The sequence below is a fragment of the Rousettus aegyptiacus genome, unplaced genomic scaffold (assembly GCF_014176215.1).
Source record: "Rousettus aegyptiacus isolate mRouAeg1 unplaced genomic scaffold, mRouAeg1.p scaffold_m13_p_14, whole genome shotgun sequence".
NCBI classification, from domain to species: Eukaryota; Metazoa; Chordata; class Mammalia; order Chiroptera; family Pteropodidae; genus Rousettus; species Rousettus aegyptiacus.
Window position 1 is genome coordinate 17,369,212 of NW_023416289.1, and position 21,791 is coordinate 17,391,002.

At 34.5% G+C, this 21,791-nt stretch overlaps 1 long non-coding RNA gene across 1 annotated transcript in view; it reads left to right on the top strand.

Annotated features, from left to right (window-relative positions):
- The window catches only part of LOC107513703, a 280,405-nt gene extending 261,427 nt beyond the window's left edge, over positions 1-18,978 (top strand). Inside the window, exon 5 of the long non-coding RNA XR_001597613.2 lies at positions 18,911-18,978. This is a non-coding gene — a long non-coding RNA (uncharacterized LOC107513703). The remainder of the gene's footprint in view (positions 1-18,910) is intronic.
- The last annotated feature ends 2,813 nt before the right edge of the window (positions 18,979-21,791 follow it).

The following is a 21,791-nucleotide window of genomic DNA, read 5'->3' on the forward strand; positions in this document are numbered from 1 at the left end:
ACCTCAGTAAAAAAATTACATTTCGCTACGACTAGCTTTGATGATGTCACCAGCCTATCAGTCAAATATGAATCTTTTTATTTCTCAAGATCAAATCAAAGAGCTCGGTGTCTTGCTATTGGATATGAACAACCCCTTTATTTTAAAGCCTTTAATTAGCTCTTAATCCATACATAGGTGTTCGCTTTTTCTTTCTTATTCTCAAACTTCTAAAATTTGGACACATCCAGTTCTGATGAAATTTCATAAACACTAGACTGAGTTTTGAAAAGATGGGGGCAGCAATTTAACATGATGGGAGTCCTGGCGGGAAACAGAAGGCACACTCAAGAGAAATAACCAAGCGAACTGAATGAAAAGGGAAAATGAAAAGGTGTAGATAGGGTTAATGGAAACCAACCAAGATAATGAAACACAAGTGGGCAAGAGGAGGTGTCTCTTACCACTACGAGGTCTAAATAAGCAAGGGGGTGATTGCATTATGGATTGAACTACGTTCCTTCAAAAAAAAAAAAAAACATAAGTTGAAGTCCTAACTTTCAGTACCTTAGAATATGGCCTCAGAATAAGGTCTTTGCAGATTTGATTAATTAAGATGAAGTCATACTGGAGTAGGGTGAGCTCCTAAACCATGGGACTGAGGTGTCCTTAGAAGAAGATGACCATGTGAAAACAAAGAGACATAAGGAAACAGTCACAGGCAGAACACTATGTGATGATGGAGGTAGAGGCTGGAGTTATGCCTCTCTAAGCCAGTGACTAGTCATTGGGGCCACCAGAAGTTGGAAGAGACTAGAAAGGATTCTTTCCCTCAGGTTTCAGAAGTAGCAAGGCCCTATCGATATCTTGATTTTAGACATCTAGGCTCCAGAACAATGTTTCCAGACAATAAATCTCTGTTTTTAACAGTTTAAATTATGGTATTTTGTTATGACAGCCCTAGGAAGCTAATGCAGGTTGGTTATTGTGACGTGGTTGCAGTGTATCTCTATGAGGGATGGAGGCTTGTGACAGAACAATGGTGTTTGATAGAACACATGGCCCAGTGGGACAGAAATAGTGTAAAAATAATCTAACCTACCTCTTCATTATTTTCTCATCCCTTGTCAATGCCTCCCATCGGTTGAATATAATTCGAACTGAGGCAAGGTTGTGTAGTTGATAGGGACTAATAGGTCAGCTTCCTAGGGCCCAAATAAGGGTGAGGGAGGGTGGAAAATGATCTTGAGAAAGAACTATTAAGGGTATAAAAAGTAGACAGCTCCTAAATAGAGCAATGCAATCAATGATACCAAAACAAATAAAAAACTTTTAGCATATTTTAGCATTTTTTATACCACATTGCTGTCCTTAAAGAATATGAGTTAAGGTAAACTATGTGTCAGCCATTTCTTTGGGTGCTGGAATGCAGAGATAAACAAGATGATCAAGTCTCTAGTAACCATGCCACTTAGACTCTAGTCAGAGATGACCATGAGACAAATAACTATACAGATAATTAATTAAAACTGTTATCAGTAACCCAGGATTGTTCAGAGAATTATGAAGTTTTGTGGATAAGTCTGTAGATTTAAGAACCTGTAACATCATCTACAGCAGGTTTCTTCAACATGATTTCATTTGAGAGATAAATGATAATAGAGGGATGAGGAACATAAACTTTATCAGAAGAGTATAAAATTTAATTCAGATGTGGATTTGAGTCCAAGTCTCACCATTCACTTGCTTTGTGTCTTTTCCCAGTCATTTAACCTCATTTATTTTCCTTCTGTAGAGTGGGAAAAGTTCCCTACACTATAATGTGATTGAAAAGTATAGGAGAGATAATAGATATTAAAAGTTTAGCACAATTGTTATATAGTAAATTTTTGATACATGGCAGTAAAGTAATAACTCTTTAGTGTAATTTCCAGAGTTAGTCTATGGCCCTGGTCTAGACTATAGGCAACATCCAGAGGAAGGAAAGAAATAGAGTGCAGATAATAAAATAGAAAAGAAACATCTTTCAGAGGTTAAGGGTCATGAGAATTCAATCAAGAGTTCTGAAATCGTTATCATTTTTCTGATCCATTGAGTGTAGAACAGAAAAGAGATTTGAAGTGAGGAACTGAATTTTACAATTACGCTTGTAACTTCTACCTAAGTGAACTTGGCCTATCACGAATATCTGTAAGCTTCAGTGTCATTAATTGGAGGGTGAATTATCCTGCCAGGACACTAAAGCCTTGAACTGTGGTAGGTAGGGAACAAATGGAGCCACTTCAAGTTAAACAAAGCAAATCATATTATTGTCAAATAGGGAGTCTGTTTTCCCCTCACTTCTAAACAGGGAAGTTTATCTTGTGGCAGCAGAAGTAGGATTGAGCACATAGGTCAGGGAAGGTCCCATCAGCCTTTTAAGGCTCAGCCAGCAAGCTTTATTCTTTTGTTCCTTGCAAACCAGAATCTTTCCTGAATTCTGTATGGTCATTTCAGGTTTCTTTTACTCCCACTTTGCTCATGTGGCTGTGCATTGGACAAGGTTTCACCAGTCTCCTCTTTCTTGTTGGTCCCAAATAATAATAAAAAAAAAACTGTGTTGTTTTACTGCTTTTTACACCCTTCTTCATTACATTTGGAAAACTGAGAATGACAAAAATGTACATGGGAGAATTCATTATAAAATCCAAACTGTGACGTGTTACAAAGTTCATAAAGTCCCAGTTCCTAGTCTATTGTTACTAAGTTTGTTCTCAAGATATTCTGTTGTGGCTCTGTTCTCTGCTTTTAATTTTTTGAACTTTATATTTATCCAATCCTTCTCATCAATTTAACTTTATGCAAATTAAAGCATACAAATCCTACATTCATGTGTGCTCCTTCAGATCAGACCAAGAGGAAGATGAAGATAATCTAGATTACAAAGAGGAAAAAGTATGCACCTTCGATATCTTAATGATTTTTTTAGTCTTTTGTGGGGATAGGGATCATTTGGGGGCATTCTTAGAAGAAGGAGTCCATAGATTTTGAAGTAGTTAGAAAAAGAAAACTTTACTGGTAAAGTTTTTTTTTTCCTTTGCAACTTTGATCTGTGGCAATCAACCTGTATTTTTTATTGAGATATAACTGACATATAACATCATATTACTTTCAGTTGTATGGCATAATCATCAATATTTGCATAAAATATTTTTAAATTAATTTTAGGAATAATAAAATGAGTGCATTATCACATTTCCATTGTTAATCACACACACATACACACACACACACCAAGGCAAGAGCAGTCAGGGAAATTAAAGATCAACAGGATCTAGATTTGTAAGAAGAAAATGCACATATCAAACATTGAGACATTTCCTTCTTTTAACCAAGCGTGACCTATAACATTCATCAACTCTGTGGAGGAAACTATAAATTCCTTTTAGAACGACATTCAGAAATATTTTGTAGCTTGGAGTGCATTATAATATTGAGGTGTGGAACACAGAAATCATCATAGTTCTCACACTAATGTGTGAATGCAGTCATTCTCAACTTTTCTTTCATTGACCTATATTTACTGCCGCCATCTCTGTCCCCTCAAAAACTGTTGATTTCAAGGTTATTGTTACTGGGCAACTTTTAGCAGCTCCCTTCAAAATATTGATTTTGAAAGGGCTCTTTTGTGAGTATGCCCTAGAGACAAAAGCAGAGTAGAAACCCAGCTAATGTTAGTTGATTCTGGATCTGACAAAGAAATATACAAAAAGCTACATGGAAAATAAGAAAAATATGGATTTTGCTTTCACCAACAGCTGTTCTACTTTCCATCTAGACTGCAATAACTAATCAAAGGCCCCTTGGTGGAAAATACATGATAAAATAAAGCCAACAGTCAGGGAAAAGCTCGCAACAAGAATATGGTATAATAAAAATAAAGGCAATTACGTAACTACAAGAAAGGGTATAAATATGACAATTTGAGCACTAACCAGTATAAATAATGCATAGCTTCAATAACCTAATACAAATAAGAAAAAATTGATATTGCTGTAATCAACATGTATTATAAAAATAATCAGATTTTATTACTAATCCTAGCAACTACTATATATTTGGAACTTTAGTGTACTGTGTTTAATAAATTATCAGAGATTTCATGGATTTTATGAAGCATTCAATTTTGTTAATATTATATTTCTTTCATATAATTTGAAATAATTACCAAATATATCTCAGCTACATTTATGTGAATAAATCCATCAGTTTGTGTGTCTGAAAGCTTCGCCACATTTTCTACAACTACCACTTTTGAAATGCTGACTTTCTTATTTAATTTGTTAATTTATTGGAAAAACGTCTTAGGACATGGAAACTGAAAGAAATAATTTTTCCTGTCCTTTTGATGATTATAATCTGTTCAATCCATTTACTTGCAAAGCATTCCACATATTCATTTTTCCTCCCTTTGGCCACTAATTCCACTTTAGGGCAGATCGTTTCAGATTGTAGTATCTAAATTATTACAGTAATCTCCTAACTTTATTTTCTGTGTTCAGGAACCAGCAACTAAAATCCAGCTTCATATGGTCATCAGATTTGTCTTTGACTCTGTCACTCCCTTTTCAAACACCATAAAGCACATTTAACTACCTGGACAGTGGTATCTAATCCTGTTAGCATGCAGTCAAGAATATAAATTTATAATGATCTCTGTTGCCATTAAAATTTGCATAGTCATCTTAGCAAACCCTCAGTTAAGGTCAAACTCTTATGGAAAGACTGTCCAATATTGTGTTAGAACCCTAAATCTGCCACTTCATACTTGTCAAGTACCCTGGCTTGATTCATAAATAATATAGAGAACAAGTCTTGTTTTTCTTGTTCTGAAGATTAATGGAGACAAACATGGTAAGTGTCTGTAAATGTTAGTTTCTGTTATTCAACCATTTTAATCTCAGGCTTCTCATTCATGTTGGTTTATCTAGTTTCAATATCTTCTCATATTTTTCCTGCCATAATGTTGCATGCTATTTTAAACTCAGATCTGATTTGACCTACTATAAGAAGAATATCTCAATATTAACACAATGAATTCATTCTTGGAATTTTTTTCTATAATTTTGTTTGTGCATTTAGTCCCCAAATATGCATTGGTAGCAGCTGCTCTTAAGGAGGTGATTTACTTTTCTTTAACAGAGTTTTGTGTTATTTTTTGATCTTATAAAAAAGTATTATTGGGGGATTTAAAAACTGTATGTAAATACAGCATATATAATATTTGGTAAAATTAACTAACTGAGTGCCAGTTTTCTTATTTTTTTGAGAAGGGAATACAAGACTATGTTTTAAGACTATGCTCAAGGAAGAAGAAAGAGACCAAGTTCTGTCTGTCAGTTTCTGTATTCGCTTTATAGTAACTATTCAGCAAACTTCAGTTTTCTATATTTGACTCTGTTCACCACACAGCTATCATTTAAAAAAAAAAACTTTAAATCTTTATTGATTCTAAGCAACCTATCGTGTGCCAAATGTGGCTTAAATAAAGCAAAAGATCTATAAATGGTACCACAGAGACTCTTAACCTACATTGCTGACGGGGCTGCCCATTAAATTCAATGTTGTAGCTAACACTTCTTTTTCCATTCTCTGTTAGAGAATTTCTGTCAACATGGGAACATTAGAAACTGATAGATTTTAAACTCTCCCTCTCAGGAACTTGGGTTATGTGCTATACATCTATCACTCAGGCTATTAGTGTTCAGAGTCTTTAATGGTGGAATAAAGTACATGGGATCTGCTATTAAATTATTTCTGATAATATGAAAGGCAAAGTAGGGAAAGGAGTAAAGTTTTAAAACATATGAAATGGTCTCTGGATACACCTAAAAATAAAGGAATGTATGATCCAATGACAACTTTTAAAGTATGACTGGGTATAATGAGCCTATATTCATCGTGTTAATTGTAGCTTACAGAAGAATGACCTCAAAGATATCCAGGAATGTCATCAAAGTTCATAAAATTTAACAAATTATTTCTGAATTAGTTATTCTATAGAAAAAAATAATTGTGCATTTTAACAAGTTGACAAATATGTATAACCTATTTCACCTTGTAAAAATCCTTTGAACTTAGCTTTTGTACTAGGAGTGGGGACTCCTATTAAAATTCAATGTTCTTTGTCAACAAGATATTATCGTATGCGTGTATGGAGAAAAGGACAGGACTTTACAGCATGATGTCACAAAAATTTGAACTCATTATTATTCTTCCCAACAACATATAAATTTCCCTTTTTCTCCATAAATTCTACAATTCAAACCAACAAAATCTTTAAAAAGATCATCATCCATCTCTGAACTTTATTTTCTCAACTATGTTTCTTATTGTACTTACTTTTTTCTAATTCACTCCAGATATTTATTATTTATTATTTGGAATATATTCCAAATACAGCTTCCAAGAAATTCAAATTTAAGTTTCATGTGCTGCTTGGGGAGGAAAGGACATGGCATGATGAATTGTACGAAATTACAGGGCTTTCCAGATATGAGCCATATGCATTAACTTCCTTGAGAGGTTGCTTAATGTATTATCTCTATCACTGTATTGGTTTTGCTGGCCTTGGAAAGAAAAATGTTTCCTTAAGTCCACAGCTTGTTGTTTTCATATTCCAGATTTAAAAAAAAAAATGAAATAAAATAAATTTGTGGCAAGATTCCTTCACAGCTTGCCTTCTAATTTTAGAGGATTTAGGAAAAAAAAAAACAAATAACCTTTAGCCCAGTAAAGATGTTGGCTTAATATAATTCAGACAATGTATTTATACTCAATCAAAGACCCTAATCAGGTGCATTATTGAGGCCAAAGAGAGTAGACATATCTGAACAAATGATAATGACACTAAGTCAAAACATATGCTTATTGGAGTTACAAATTTTATACAAAAGACATCGAATGCATAGGGGAGGTACACTTCCAAAAAAAGGGATAGACATACCTCCCCATACTCTTCCCACTAAGTACCACATCACTGAAGTTTGTACATAAAACAAACAGTAACATTTTGGAAGGTGGAACAAAAGAGGCAGCCTAGCTACAGACCTCAGTACTCAAGCAATGACATGGTGGTGAATTTCTTGGATTTTAATTTTCTTCACATATCTAAGGTTTGGAGCTGAAGAAGCTAGTCATCCAACATGCAAACAAGTGGAAAGGGGGGAAAATGTTCCCACAAAATCCTGATCACTATAGATAAAAAAACAAACAAACAAACAACAACAACAACAACAAAACAGGAGAGGGGAAGCCTGGAAAGAAAGCTTTTAAAAACTGCTGTTCTACTCCAGCCAGATAATACAGAGAAGTCTATAGCCTTCATCTCCACCCACTTCAGAAGAGGCGAAGTAGAGAGCTACACTTTCATTCTCACCAGGACATGATCCCACTCATCCATCAAAGCGGTGTCAACATGGCCAAGTAAAAAGTCATGATATTCAACTCTACTGGCCAGTGATAAGGAATCCATACAACTGAAAATGAACAAATAAAAAAAAATAGTAATTCCCAGCAAAGAAATAGAAGACATAAAGAAAAACTAAATGGAAAATTTTAAATTAAAAAGTATAATGATCAACGGAAAAAAAAAAAAAAAAAACCTTAACAAATGGACTCAAAAGCTGAATGAGGAACTAGTCAGAAGAGTTGAAGATAAAACACACACACACACACACACACACACACACACACACACACACACACACACATATATATATATATATATATATATATATATATATATATATTATCCAGTATAAACAACAAAGAGCCTATGGGCTAAGAAAATAAAACAAAAAAAATGACTTGTTGAACTATAGGAAAAGATCTAACATCCCTGTCATTAGAGCCCAAAAGAAGATAAAGAGAGCAAGGTTTAAAACGCTAAGAAACAATGTCTGAAAGCTTTCAAAGTTGCTAAAAGACATAACCTTAAAGAATTAAGAGGGTAAGAGCATCCTTTATAGTACTAGCACTGAGAAATCTATACCAAGAAACACCACAGTCAAACTTATAAATAATAAAAACAACGAAAAATTGTGAAAGCAAGAAACGCCTAGCACCTTACCTATAGGAAAAAAAAAATTACAGAACGTTTTTCATTAGAAACAATGAGGCCATAGGAAGAGATAAAACCTTTTTTAAGTGTTGAAAGGAAAAAAAAAGAAAGTCAACCCAGAAGCCTATATGCTGCAAAAGTATTCCATAGGAATGAAGGGGAAATGAAGATGTTAGCTGTTGTAGGAAAAATAAGAGCATTTGATGCCAGCAAATTGACACTTAAAGAATGGATAAAGGAAATTTTTAAACAGAAAGGAAATAAAAAAAAAAAAACCTGGAGTATAAGAAAGGATGAAAGAAATCAATAAGCAAAAATATTAATAAATGCAATAGTCATTTTGATTTTTTTACATTATTTTTTTCAATTGAAACAATTCTTTACACTCTATGTTACGGTTCTAAATGTATGTGGAAGAACTACTTAAGAAAATTATATTACAAACACAGAGGGTAAAGAGACATAAAAGAGGATAAGAGTTGTATACTTCATTGGCAAAATGATGACATCGGTGTACTATGATAAAATATGTGTGTGTAATATAAAACTTTTAGCAATTCTTTAAAAAAGCTATACAAAGAGAGAAACTCATGAACACGATAGAAAAATCAAAATTAATTTCTAAAGTAACCCATAAGAAAGCAGGAAAAAAAAAAAAACCAGAAAAGTAAAAAAAAAAAAAAAAAGAGAGAGAGAGAGAGAGAACCAATAAAATCCAAAAGTAAAATACTTGGACTTAACCCCTTCATATTAACAATTAGATTAAATGTGAATGGTCTAAATACTCCAATTAAAAGACAAAAATTGGCAGAGTAGATAAAAATATAAAACCCAATCATCTTCTGTGTAAAAGAAAATTCTTTCATATGTAACATAATAGGCAGTTTGAAAGTAAACAAATGAAACGTAATATATCATCCGAACAATAATTTAATGAAAATGGGAGTGAGTATATTAATATCTGATAAAGTAGATTTCAGAGCAAGAAAAATTGCCAGAGACAATGACATCATATAATGATAAATGGATCAATCCACCAAGAAAACATAGCAATCCTAAGTGTGCATGCAGCACGACTGATTTAAGAACTTGAAAAAGAAAAGACCATTTTATCTGGTGGTACAACTAACGAGACAGAAGACTTGGATGCTAGCCAGCAAATGTAGGGTCTGGCATCATGTGCATCTATGAGGCCTCTTAATTAATTTAAAGTTTTGGCAATATAAAATAAAAGCTTTATATAGAATTTATGTTTTACAAATGTTTCACCACCCAAGATCTTTTTGTAAACCCATGCTTTATTTTTGTCTAGCAAATGAACTGTATTTTAAGTCAATGTCTGTTTTTCTCCATTCTTATGTTTTAAAAGCATGTACATGTATCATTCAGAATATTTAATTACCATAAGATAGGTAACCTAGTTTTCATATTGAAATATTGAAATATTTCATATTGACATAATTTCTTCCCCCAAATTTGAAAGATGCGCTTTTATTTAACCCATGTAACTATACTGAGACTCTCCTCCAGGCTTTTAAAAATACTGACAATTTGTCCTGGGAATTGCGTTGCTTTATTGGATTTTTATGAAGATTAATGAGCAGTTAACTGCAAACAGTGTAACATGATCACAGAAGCCAATAAGAATTTTAACTATTAAGAATTTTATCATCATCATCATCATCATCATCATCATCATCATCATCATCATATCATCATCGTTTTTGTCATTATCTTCGTCTTCACTGCCATTACCACCACCATAACTGTCATATCCTACTCCTTGTCTTCATCATTTATTCATTTCCTTCTACTTCTGTTTTATGCACTCTTAGACGTAGGACAACTGTCACATAACTACCCATTCTGCTCTGTCTCAGCTGGAACCAGATCCCCTTTCTTTTTCTTCTACTCTTGGTTAACGTTTTCCTCTTTAAGACTAAGCTAAAAGAGTCACTGCTTTTGGGTAATGCCGTCCTGCCCCTTCTAAATATTCTCTGAGCACTCAGAGATTTTCGTTGTCATGTCTTTCAATGGTCTAGTTTAAGAACTATGTGTGAGCTTGTGCTAGCCAATGAGACAACAGGAATATTAACATGATCATATATGTTCTTTCAAGAGTTCATTGTCCAGTAGTAATATCCCATGCAGTTCATTACCATGTTGGTCCCTAAATGATCTGTTCTCATAACTGGAACTAGAACATTGCTTTTTGTGTCTGCATCTCTCTGTCCCCTTCCTGTGTTTACCATTCAGTAGATGCTCAGAAATGCTTTTTATTGACAGAAGGATGGAAGATGCGATACTGTCTTTCCTTTATAAATACACTTCCCCTTAAAGAAAGTAAGAGAAAGTAGTTTCTTTTTTTTTAATTTTTGTTTTTCAATTAGAGTTGACATTGAATATTATTTTATATTGGTTTCAGGTGTACAGCATATGGTTAGACATTTACATAACTTACAAAACGATCCCTCTCCTAATTAGTGTAGTACACACCTAGAAAGTAGTTTCATATATCCAGAGTGTCAAACCACTCTATTCCTTATATATCTGTTCCAGAAAGTAGTATCTTGGGTATCATCCTATGCTGAATGTTCATCCTCAATGCCTCACTAAATAGTTTCCCGCCATTTCCTTCTATCTCCTCTGCTTTTACCATTGAAAGTAAAACCTCTGGAGTCGGCTTGAGATTACAGGGGCTTTTTGTCCAACTTTTGATTGTGAAATGCAGCTTTTGTTTCTATTCTTGCTTTATTTGACTTTCTCCTGTGTTTTTTCCCCTTGCCTTTTAAATTAAAGTGTTAGTTCTTGGGGTTGTATCTCTTGCCTGAAGCTGGCATCCTGCCCATGATAACAACACTGTATTTACCATCACAAAAAAAAAGGGGAGAAAATAACATGAGAATGAGAGAATGTTTGACCTATTAGTAATAATGTCTTTTCATTATAATAAACTGTTTAACTGATAAATTCTGCCAGAGATTTTACATTTTCACATTTCTGCTTTTAGTTGATTTTGCTGAGTTTTCAAGAATAAATGAACATTTAAACTGGCATAAAGTGATTAACTCCTATTTAAAAATGGAAGTTCTATAGTGACCCCAAAACAATCTCTGTGTGTGTTTGGAGCTATATTTTTTTAAGATAAGATAGTTTTTGAAAAAAAAATGACAGAAATGATCAGTTTATTTTTGAACTCTGTTTTGTCAAAGTTCTAATATGTTAAATTAAAGGGCACATTTTATGAACTGTGACATTATATAGAAACTAATTGTAATTGTAGACTCTCAGGGGGTAAAAAACTAAATGAATATCTATTTATAGAAAATAAAATAAAATTCTACCAATTACATTTCTTTTTTTCTAATTGGATGCAGAAGTGTGCTAGGTATATTTAGAAGTATTTTAATTGCAAACAAAGTGCCAAAGACTTTTTTACATGTAGTTATTTGATATCTGCATGCTTCTTGTGTTTAATTTCACATTTCAAATATTTCTGAATTCATAACAACCCACATTGCCAAATGACAGGCTTAGGAGATAGAACTATAATCTGTAATATACATTAGGATAATAATGCCAAAGAATATATATTTCAATTGAGATAAGAGAAGCATAGGGAGATATTACTAACAGGACTGATTATGAATAAAGAAAAGCTCACAAATAACCTGAAGGATATTATTTTGTCTTTCATGAACCAAAGGAATGGTTAGAAAGGAATATTTTTATTTGTCTCTGAAACGATTCTTATCTCTGCATTAGGTTTCAACGGTAGTAATCAAAGTCAATATTGGGTTCACTTAACATGTCATACTTAACAACGCTAACATTATAACAACACAATGGTATGCTTAACAGTTAGAGTGTCAAGTATTTAGGATTCAGGATGACAAAACAAAAACACTTCTGAAAAAAAAAAGTTTTAGTTTTAATGAGCATTAATAATTATGCAGGGACAAAGACAAAATCCTAGAATATTCCAGGCATGAATGAGTGGTCATGATAGGCTACTATGATAGCTAACAGATATAAAAGATACCTCCAAAATTAGTAATAAATTAGCATTACCAGTAACTATGAAGCATTATGTAAATTATGTTTTTAATCAGCATAATATTAGTTATTTGTCACAATAGCTAACATTAGGAAAAAACACCTGTACAGTGTTATAATTGGCTAAAGATTGGACCTAATAAAAGAATATAAACAAAAAAACGACCCTAAACATAAATGGTGAGGTGTGTGTGTGTGTGTGTGTGTGTGTGTGTGTGTGTGAGAGAGAGAGAGAGAGAGAGAATTTTGTCCTATGATACCTGAGTTGGAGAAGAATGTAAGAATTAAAATAGTATATTAAAAAATATAGAAACTCAAAGACATTTTTCCTATTGCTACCAAAATAGCACCAGACTTGAAGACATTAGACTTCTAAGCAGACCGATTTAAATCTGTCAGTAATATAGCCCCCAGCACCATCATCTCCAACAATAACTCTTTATCACATAAAGTTTGGCTTGAAGATGGAGACCTGGTTTTCTGTACCAGCTTTGTTCCATGTTAGATGTGTGAACTTGGGAAATTCATTTAACCTAGTTGGGATATTGTAGTCCTTGTCAAATGTGGATGATAATAACCAATCTCACTAGACTATCTAAAGGAGACATGAGCTAAAGTATGTAGCTTAGAGTACGTTAGGCCTAGTGAGTTTCCACACATATTACATTGTGCAAATACTACTTTATTGGTGGGATTTCTGGCCACCATACTCACTGGCCATTCTCTAACTTCATACACACCCATAGCAGAAATAGAATGTATCATCAGGACTTCAAGAAAACAGTTAGCTTGGCTATGTGGAGGAACACCTGGCTTGGCATCAAAAATTGCAGACTTGAATCTTTGCTAGGTGTCCCAGTGACATATGCACATCTGTCTACTCTCATTCTAGCCTTCTTAGCACCTACTATGAACAAACTCAAGGCATTATGGTTGTATTCATGACCTAGTTCTTATACGCTCTGAGATACTCTCAAATTTTGTGTGTGTTTATACCTTGACCTTATACCCTTGGAATTCACCCAAACCCCCGTAAATGGTGTCAGTAATAATTAGCAGTAAATTAAGAACTAAAATTCTGTATGAAAATTACCAAAATACAACACAGGGCCCTACAGTGTTCTGAGTCACTCTCGATATACATAGATTTTAAGACAACATTCTATCTCTACTTGTCTGCAAAAAATAAGGCTCAAGGTTGAACTGCTAGTTAAAAGACCTACTTTGGGCCTTGATGATGAAAAGTTATTTGCTTTCTTGATGAGTTTACTTTCTAAGCCTTGTTTTAGTCAATTGTCAGTCAGCCTCTCTTTTTATTCCCTCCCATAATGCTTAATGAAACTGCTATGACATCTTAGGCTTTAAGAGAAACTTTCTTATATTTGTCTTTTATACTAAATATGGGTATTATCTTAGGATGAATAGCTATTCGGTGACATAGTTAGCCACATAGAACTCCTATCCTGTCCAAAAAAACCCCTTTGTGATGCCACCTAACTCATCATCAGTTTACTACTTTGGTTTAGACTAATTGCCCCATGTTATTATTTTGGCTGTATCTCCTGAAATGCATCACCTTAGGAGTTTCATAGACCTATGTCTCCACTCTATGCAACAACCATTCCCAGTTGCTCAATATGTATCAGTTGTTAAGGCAGATATTAGGTTTATTATATCTGATAAGGCATTATTCCTGCCTTCAATGAGATTAGTGTGTAGTAGGTTAAATTGAGAAATGAGCTGTTACTATTATTTTTTATAAAGTCTAAGATGACAATGCAAGGTGTATGGAAATACAGAGTATGGGCATCTGCATCATATTGGATGGTGGGTTTTGGATGACTATCCAAAGAGTGGTTATTTAAATTTGATTTTGCAATTTAAATAATAATTGAAAAAAAAAACTATAGAGAGAATGGGGGGAAAAACTTATTCTAGCCACACAGAATGTTGCTTCCTATTCGAATGACCTCAAGCATGTTTTCTAAGTTCCTTAGGCTTTAGTTACATGGAAAATAGAACATCTGACTCATGTTATTTACTTAGATTTGAATGAAATATAAAGTTTTGGCTCTTTGGATGAAATCTGGTATTGAATAAAAAATGCCATTTGCCTTCTCTCCATTCTTTTTGCAACAGATTGTTTTTCATTATGCCTTACCGTTGATCATTGCTAACCCTTGTAATATCTACTTCAGGCTCTTAAATCATATGCCAGTGTATTTTCCCCAGGAAAAGAGAGAATCACTTAAAGCTAGATTTAAGGAACTTTAACTGGGAATTAACTAAGAGTAATAGATGTAAGCCAAATGTCTATTACAATTTCATTGCTGAGCTTTGGAATTTAATATGCTAGAAAATTTCTCAAAGACATCAAATAGCCAGCATTTTCAGAGACAAATTTATTTTTTACTTCGTTTGACATTCAGTGAAAGCTGTGGCCTAGTACTTTCCTTAGATCATAATTTAGATGTCAATCTTTACTACTGTAAAATAGTGGCCCTGGAGTTTTAGCTCTATTTAAGACCAGCTTCCAAATATAATAAAAAATAGCTATGAAATCAGAAACCTCTTAGTAATTCTACTGGCTCATGGCAGGACCACTTGAAAATTCACTCAGTAAAGGAAAGAAATAAAATGCACAAGGTTCAGAAGGCAACGCCAAAATGAATTTGTAAGGGTTAGAAACATTGTTTTATACCACTCCATCTTTAACCCTTAGTGACATTTCAATGAAAAGTTGTATTTGAAGCTCCAAATTGTATTACATAGAATATTGCGACTAATTTACAGAATATTTCTCTTAAGAGAGTGACTGTCTATTGATCCGTAGCCATGACCTGGAACAGAGATGTGTCCACACAAGTATGGTTAATTTGATGTAACATAGCTCTTCCCACTTTGAATATTGAACTTAGGGGATGATCTATTTTCATCTGCCCATTTTAATCACAGAAAGTGCTGCGATGGTAGATCCATTAAGCCGGTACTGTGTCTGGCACAGTCCTGTCATTTTCAGAAGGTGATCGCATTGAAAGTGGGGAGAAGATAAAAGCTATGAGTAAGGACAAGTGAACACCGATCCAATCTCTCAGTTAGAGGCCGATATTAAATAGGAACAAATCAAAGTCCAGGACCCTTTCCTTTACAATTAGATAATCTTACCACAGTTAAATAAGAAATGTCAGTTGTAGTGATATTAAATAATGAATGTGCATAACTTATGATATGTTTTATAAGAAATACACACTAGTGAATTGACTGTATATAAAGATGACTCTTGGTCCTACATAGTTCTTAATTTGTTCATTAGCTTAAAATAATATGCATTGTTATTTCTCATGAAAAAAATCTAAAATTTATATCAGAATTTTATGCTATCTTATATTTTACAAGAGCAGAGGAAATAATATGGATTTAGAATCAGAAAACTGTCTCAGCTTCTACTTGACTAATTTTAATTTGTTCATTTTCCAATTTAAATTAGTGAAACAATTACTAATTTATGCTAATTTAATCTTTAAAAAGCATAGAGCAGAAATGCCTTTTTTTCCAGGACTTTTGCAGCTATTGATGAAACATAAAAATTAATAAAGTTGTTTTTTTTATATTTTGGTCATAATTATGACAATTAATTAATACATTATTCTGTGGTAAGTTCATAGCCTGAAAATCTACGGAGGCATGATAGTCAGTTTTTCTCTACACTAATTCTCGATAAAGAGATAAAAATCATGAGTTTTCTTTGGATACTTTTTTTATGCATAGGCTATTACTAAAGCAATTATGGAGAGTTATATTGCCAGATACATGTGGGCAATTACTTTCAACATTTATGGCATACAAGTATGGCAGATAAAACCAAGATTGGAAGAGCTTGGAATGAGATAGGGGAGGATTCAGTGTGAAGTGTTGTTTTTAAGTTTTTTGGAATAAACAGAGATGGACAAGCATTTATATTTTTTCTCTCTTGCATTACTTTTGCATGCAAGACTTTTTTCAACAAAGTTATTGTGTGTCCCTATATTCAGATTACAGTTTGGTTGCTAAATTTTGAAAGGGGATTAGAGATAACATTTTAAGCTATGCTAGTGTTGAGCTATAATAGAGATAGGATCCAAAGATAATGTGGTTTAATTAATGGATTATTATGTACTGAATATATACTATTTAAAGAGAGAAAATAAAATCTGTAGCTATTCATACCTGCCAGACTGAAGTTCCTGCAAAACAGAAATCAAATTTGTGAACTATAAGTTGTGTATATCTTTGTTGAAAGGTTGTAAAGAGTTTATTAAAGATGCAATTCTGTATACAGTTTGATTAATTATGTGGTGTACTTTCCAATAAAAACAAAGAATATTGAACACTTACAATAATATATATTTCAGAAGTTTTTAGAGGATATGCACATGCACATACATGACACAACACCTTTTCTCAAAAAGTCATTCAGAACACGAAGTATAAATATATGACATGTTAAATAACAATACTTAAATAATATGGCTATCGCAAATTGTTATTGAATAGGCTGTAAAAATAAATGATATATAGAAGGATATCATCTGAACCCAGAAGAGAATTTCAATGTAAATTGCCTCTGACACATTATACAGATTTAAATATTTATAGGTTTCAACTAACTGCAAACTTTCTGGTGGATTATCACATTCTTTGTAATCTGTTAATCTATTAATCTTTTCACTGAATTTTGGCTCTTCGAGGCCCGGGATTGTATTTTAATGACTCAGTGTTTCAGATTGCTAACCCCGTACTTGACATATAAAAGGCTTTATACAGGTAATTTGAAAACCGAATGAATGACTGTGTCTCATGTGGGCAGAGAGAGGTGGATTATATCATAGCAATTACTAATTGTTTTTGTCTAAGACCATGTAAAGTATATCAAATAACGACAGAGGCTTGGGTAAAATGCTTGCTTTATAGTCCTTTCTCCAAAAAAAAAAATGAGAAGGGCATTCTCGATGAGAATAATAACATAAAGAAGGCATGGCTCTGAAAAAGATGGTATAAGTGTTGTGGATCTAAAAAGTTCTAGATAACAGTTCCACTGACTTTATATGGTTTAACATGGGATATTCTGGAACCCCAGGATATCTGAGAATCTTGCACAGTACGGATTGTAGAGAATCCTAATACGCTCAGCAGGTCAGGATCTATGGGTGTTAATGGTTCCACTGTAGCATCAGAAAACAAACAGATCTCAAGCTCTTCATCATGAAACCAACAGTTCTAGGGTTTGGGACAAGTCTGTGTTGAAGCCTCTATCATTTCCAGGAGAGCCAAAGGCAGTCCAGTGTATTAAAAAGAGCGTTAGAGTAAGAGTGAGGATGTTTGCTCTCTAAATTTGATTCAGCTTTTGCCAACCCGTGTGACTCGATTTCCTTGCTTAGGGAATGGGAAGTATACTATTATGTTGAAATCGCACATTGTTCTATGAGTCTGTGAATAAGGCGGTTCTTGTGGTCGTGAGGAGGAGGGAAGTCAAGTCTATGAGGTGGATGTGTCTGTCTGTCTTCTTTTCCCTGGAGATGCCTTTATGTCATCAAACTGTAGACAGAAATAGCTGGTAAATGAAAATGTGATAAACTGGTTAATAGCCTTGATTATAAATAAAAAGAATCTGTTCTGCGCTCAAATACCGTATCCACTCTTAGTAGCCTTCAAATCTTATGTAAAGGGAAGATAGAAAAATATTCCTCTTAGGGCTGCTGGAGTTTTAAATGGGTGCAAAATTTAAAGTGCCTTATCCCAGCAGGGATAACCGTGAGGGGACTGACAGCACTGCGTAACGTCTTCCTGGAGGTGACCGCCCTTCTGTCGTCCTGCACATCTCCTGACTGTTTCTAGAATTTAAAAAAAAAAATGTAATTTTAATTCTCTTAAAATATGTAAGAAAAATATTGCGAAGCATGTGGAGAAAGGACAGAAGAGTTATTTTCTTGCTAGAAGCAGTTATATTAGGAACTCAGAAGATGGGAAGATGGGATTGATTACTTGAAATTCAAATTTTTGGGATTCCCTCCTATGCTTTTATCTATTAAGGAACCATTCGAGGGAACAGACAGGGCAGAAAAAGATGAATTTCTGATGGTGCCAAGGGAAACACACACACACACGCACGCACGCACGCACGCACACACACACACACACATCTTGAAGCTCAGACACAAACTCTTGAAGTTATAACCATCCTTTTCTTTATTATTACTAACAGAAAACTGTGGGTGTACCTCTTATGGTCTCTTTCTCCCAGCTCTGTTCATAGTTGTTCTGATGACCTCCTCTACTTAATCAACCCCAAACCTTTTTCCATTACAAGTTAGAACCCAATTCGAACTCTACCTCATACCCGAAAAGGCTTTGCCTCATATGCCTCCAGCTTCCTCGTGGTCCCATCTCCACCACTTTCCTCTTTACTTCCCCACTTTAGCCTCACTGATCTCCTAAGCTTTTTCTCTAATATTCTAATCCGTATCTCAGGGAGCTCTTTGTGCCTCCTGCCTAGAAGATTTATCTCAGAACTCTGCTCGATAGGGGCCTGCTCATCATTCAAGTTGCAGCTCAAATGTCATTCTGCTAAGATGCCTTCCTTGGCTCTCTTCTCTAAAGCACTCCTACGTTCCAGACATTTTCTATGTTCGCGAAAGTGTTGTATTTCGTTTGCAGCACTTTTCCATTTTCTGAAGATGATTAGGCCAATTGATTCCTTGGTTTCTTGACTGGTTTACCTTCTGTCTTTCCCATCAGGTAGCAAGCTGTCGGAAGACAAGGGCCTTGTCTACTTGGTTCACTGCGATATTGGAGGTGTCTGGGACATGTTTGGCACAGGTATGTATTCAATTAATAATTTCAATTAATATTCAATTAACATGGATAGATGGCTGTTCATTTTAACATTGTCCCATCTTATCTCAGAGGTGAGGAACTCATCCCTTCTCAGTCCATCCTTAGGCTCACTTAGGTACAACTGGGAAATGGAAAATGAACTAGTCCCTTAAAAGTGGCTCTCTCCACCTTGCTGCAAAAAAGCATTATTTGTGAAACTTTTGGAACATAGATATCAGGACTCCATCCATCAATTAAATCAGAATCTCTGTGGGTGGGGCTTGAGCCAAGATAAAAACAAACAAAATAAGTAAGCACAATAAATGCAACTAGATATTTTTATCACACAGCTAGATTTTTATCATGCAGCTAGATTTTATCATGCAACTAGATTTAAGGACTACTGTCCTACCTTAATTCTACCAAAAAGAGCTGTAAAGTAATCTTTTAAGAGTCCATGAAATGATGTTTGGACATAAAGTTTTAAAGTTTGCAATAGGTATTACATGGGAGTCTACAAAGAATAACGAACTGGAAGAGATACTATTCTTAACTAAAATGAGAGAAAAGGGAGTTTGAGATCCAGCCTCAGTGGTACTGGATTGAACACTTCCGGTGTCCCACCCTTCATTTCCCGCAACCCTCATTCAACTCCTAGGTCTTCTGTAGCTGACTGTTGCCCTGGGTCTGTGTGATTCTGCTTCCATCTTTCTCTAAGAGTCGCTGGAGGTTTCTTTACTAAGCATTGGATGACAGTGCTTTGTGAGCTAACATATTTCAGAGAGATAAACACTGATATGATTTGAATGGGAGTCGTGTGACATTGTCGAAGAGCCTAGATGTTTGAAGTGGCTTTCACAGAGACTAATGAAAGAATAAAGTGTGATTGAATCTAAAATGCCAATTTATGCTTAGATCGAAAGATATGCTTTTATTATCTCAATGTCAGGTTCTCCCACAAAGTTCCTGAGCACATAAATACTATTTTCCATGAATGTATACGTATTACTTTATATTGACTTTTGAAGACAGAATCAGTTACATTTACATATCAATCAATCCAGATGCAATTGGCCACTGTAATTACCATTTGGAACCCAAATTTTGCTGATGAGAATTCTGAAATGACAATTTATTAGAAAAGCATAACAATTTCAAATGATTTCCTCAAGAGAATCCTTCCACTATTAGTTATTGGTAAAAGTTGCCTTCTAACAGCTCCTCAAAGAAAGTTAGGAAGAAAAAAAAAATTAAAAGTTACATAAAGTGGCAGAAGAAGATATATTGATGTAAGAGTAATGTGCTGTGCATCATAAGCAAGGACATTTTTTTAAATCTCTTATTAAAAAAGAAAGGCACTAATTTAATTTTGAATATCTGTAAGAAAAAAAAATTATAAAGCAGAAAACTGCAAACAGATATTGCCAGGTATGAAACCTTGTCTCTTTTGTGACATGAACCTATTTAGAGTCTGGCTTGCTTTGTGCCCCTGCCATGATTTTTCCCCAGTGGTTCTTCAAGCATGCTACTTAAAAATTAGATAGATATGATTAATTTGTCTCTGCCCTGCTCTGAAAAGACACACTGCATAGGAGCTTTGATCTGATCTCACAGGGAGGTCTCTTTATGGTCAAGCCATACTGAGTTGAAATCAGAGCACAGGCTCATATGATTATATGTGTCATTGTTAATTGAGCACTAATGTCAATGTTCATTAGGAACAAAGGAAAATGTGGCATTGTAGCCAGGGCTTAATTTTCTCATTAACTGTATAACATCAAGTGGTATCTCAGATACACAGTGTAACTTCGTGGTAAAAAGTGTATTGCATTTTCATGTGATGATGTTCTTTCAAAGGGCTGGGAAAAATACTAGAAATATATCAGGTTTTATTAAGTAGCTATTTGAATGTGCTGTTTAGGATCATGCCTTTTGCAGGAAGGATCCCTGCAATAAACACAATTTAAATCATAGTTAATTATCTGTACCTTTTCATTGTACTGGTTATCATGAGATAGTTTTCTTGACATTTGAGACTTTTATGCACATGCGTCTCCCCCAACCTCAACTGACCCCCCAAAGCTTTTGTGACAAATTACCAAGCTTGTCTCTTCTAACCGTACCTATCCCTGCCACTTACCCTCATTCTTAATACCAATGGCAGGCATGAGCTATAAGCTGTTTTAAAGCATTGCCTTCCAAGCATGTGATTTTGCAAATTTGAAGAAAGTATTCTTTCTGATGACAGCAGTGAGTGATACAAGCTCCTAAGTATAGGGATGCGTCTGGGCTATCAAGTGAAATCCATCTCCCCTAGAACAACTTAGGGCAGGATGGTGATGTGCTCTCGGTAAAATGCCTTTTTGTTGAATGATCTAGTTTGGGTTATAAAAATAAAAACAAGTATCACATCCACTTCTGCACTCAGCTTGAAGTCACAGCGATGAAATGAATAGGTTCTGGGGTAAGGAATGAGAGGGGGGAAGTGGGACTTAAATATCCATTGCTCTGGAGGGAAAATGATGTCAAGAAAAATTTTGTTCATGAAGGGACATAAAACTGGGTGACTTTAAAGATTGCCTTTGAATTCCCAAGTACTAAAAATGAGAAAAGAAAGGCTTTCTTGCAATGCAGCATGAGTCATGATTTGACGTAGACAACCTTTCTGATGGAACAAGTTTGGCTGGGTGAAAGTTTGGGGTGAGATTTAGGGGTGAATGGGGCGAACAATGATAAGTCAGAAAAGGAGGTTGGAATGTATAACTGCTGGATTTCTCAGCCTGCAGAAGGGTTTGTGAGGATT